A 2,739-nucleotide genomic window follows, 5' to 3' on the forward strand; every position below is an offset into this window, starting at 1 on the left:
GGTGCGTGCGCCTATTTTTGAGTTTTTGAGTTTATAACGGGGATAAAATTTCACTCCAAGGCGCAGAAAGAAAGAAGTATTGTGAAAAACAATCTGGACCATCAATCCACGATGCTGTGGGACAATAAATATCACACAAAAACATGTAACACACCCAGAAAACACGATTTACTAAAATAAAATGTAGAATTATAAGTCAAATACAGACATAAAGAGATAACTGTCATGTGAGTCCTGCTTGTTATGTTTTCCTCCAAACTATACTGTAATTTTATGCTCCATGATTGAATACAATGCAGTAATAGTTTTTTTTTTTTCCTGTAACTCAAAGTTGTCGTCTACCTTTGCTGTCCGTGGCTGTGGTGACAAAAGCTTGTGAAACGTGCTCACTGAGAAATGTGGAACTCATTGTGTTTTGAGCCAGACAGCTATGATTCACTTAAACCAAGCACCATCTAAAAGACATTTTCTGATTCATTTCTCACAGTGCTTCTCTTGGCTGCTGCCAGCTTATTTTGATCCAATTATACTCTGGTGTGTAAAGTTACATGTTTGAACAAGAACTGATGAAACACTCACAGGATCCCCCCGAGAACACGCTGAAATAAAACAGGCTGCGGAGTTAGAAATGTGAGACAAAAACCTGAAATGAGTTTACAAAAAAAATAATCTTTTCTGCTACTGTGAATAAGAATATTTTTATAGCTAAAAACGTCTAATGGTAAAGCTTAATGAGTTGTATTTTACTCACGTGTATGTAGGGGTGTAAGGATTAATTTGAGCAACAGTTTGATTTGTGTCATAATTTGTGGTTACCGATTTGATTCAGTCGTTATTGAATGATCCGATTCACTGATCAAAAATTCTATTGAGGACAGTCTTTGTCTTTGTTGTTTTTATGTATAATAAGTTCTTTTTTCCCCATAACCTTCCTGCTTTTAGTCTCTTTTATTTTGTTTTTTTTTTCTGAAAACTTTCTATTTGTTTTGTTTTCCTGTTTTTTGCCGACCTAATCTGATTACTTCAAAGTGGATTGTTTTCAGCAGATGACAAAACCATATGATATTTTAATATTAACATCACGTCTGTACTATTACAGAATTCATTACTAAGCGGTTTGAAAATAAATACTTTTGTTTCATTTAAAGTAATCGATTTGGCAATACATCGCTATATTTCACATGGGGATATTTGTATTGACAGTATTTTGTTAATAATTTACAAGCAAGCATGTACTTCAGTCTGACTTTTGTTTTCCACTTAAAACCCCCATTTGGCAGCACATCACAATGAGACTCTTTGAGCAACTCTAAACCACGCCAAAACAACAAGATCTAACCAAGATTTAACCCGCTTGTGTTAAATTTCATCACACTTAAATGTTTATGGAAATAATTTGCTGTTTTTATTTTTATTGAAGCACCCATTCAAGCACTGTATATATATATATATGTATATATATATATATATATATATATATATATATATATATATATATATATATATATATATATATATATATATATATATATATATTGGATATATCGGTATGTATCATATTGTGAAATGTGTATCGTGATACATATCATATCGCCAGTAAAGTGCTAATACACACCCTTTATTCAAAGCATTTCTACTCCAAAGTGATTGCCATAGTAACTATTAAAAATTCATTTGATTTTACAAAAAGCAGCAGACCACGTCTGTTAAAGCTAACCCCCAAAAAGGAACATTCAAACCATATAAAGTTCCATCCAGTGTCAGATGTAATATCTGCATTTTTATTTTTTTTTTTTATGTTTGTTGAAGTTTCATGTGATCAGGGATCTTATTTCAGGGGGACAAAAAATGTTTTTTAAATTCTACTAAATATCAAACCATGACTTCAATAAATAATAAAACTGTAAACTCAAAGAAGAACTCAAGTTGGTTAAAATACACACCACCCTTTTTTACAATAGTTTGAAGAGTTTTGATGAATAAAGAAGAGAAAAGGATGAAAATAAGTTGTAGAATTGCATATATTTGCTATGGAACATGAATAAATTAAATTTTTGTATGTACTGAAAAGGAATATGGATATTCTTTACTTTTTTAAAATAAGTAATCAGATTGTTCTGAAAGAAATCTTCTAACCTGGTTTGAATAATCTGGCGTTTGGTCTATATGATGGATAAATGACATTAATAAATCGGTTAGCCTTAAAAAGCACTCAATTCACTAAAGTACCTAAGATGGGGGTCTCCAACCGAAGGCTCCGGAGCAGCATGCAGCTCATTTATTCATCCATTGTGACTGGATTTGAAGAAACTGTGAACAATTAGACTAAATAGTGGGTTTGTAGTTTTGGTTGATTTCCTTCAATTGAATAATTTTTGCATTGGTTTGTTATTAAAAAAAATCTTAAAGCACACAGTCTTCTCTTCTGCTGCACAATAGTCTATCTGCAGCTCAGAGGCAATTACATGTAAAGATGTTATTTAATTGGACTCTACATCAGTGTTTTCAGGTTTATAGTCAACAGTAAAAGGAGAAAGAGGATGTTGGTGCACCAAAGTCTTAATAATAGAACATGTCAAAATGACTTGTTTTTCTTCAATCATGTAAATCTGCTGCAGCAGGAGGATCTTATTTGGTTGGCTCTCAACTTTTGATGAACAGAGTGATGCTGTGGGACCTCTTGTATCCGGTTGTTGATCACGTGACTCATTTATTTAGAAAAAAAGTGTTTCCATTATA

At 32.2% G+C, this 2,739-nt stretch overlaps 1 protein-coding gene across 5 annotated transcripts in view; it reads right to left on the reverse strand.

The window, feature by feature from the left end:
- The window catches only part of dlgap4b (discs, large (Drosophila) homolog-associated protein 4b), a 707,978-nt gene that overhangs the window by 112,357 nt on the left and 592,882 nt on the right, over positions 1 to 2,739 (reverse strand). The window lies entirely within an intron of this gene.

The sequence above is a fragment of the Oryzias melastigma genome, linkage group LG5 (assembly GCF_002922805.2).
Source record: "Oryzias melastigma strain HK-1 linkage group LG5, ASM292280v2, whole genome shotgun sequence".
Lineage (NCBI taxonomy): Eukaryota > Metazoa > Chordata > Actinopteri > Beloniformes > Adrianichthyidae > Oryzias > Oryzias melastigma.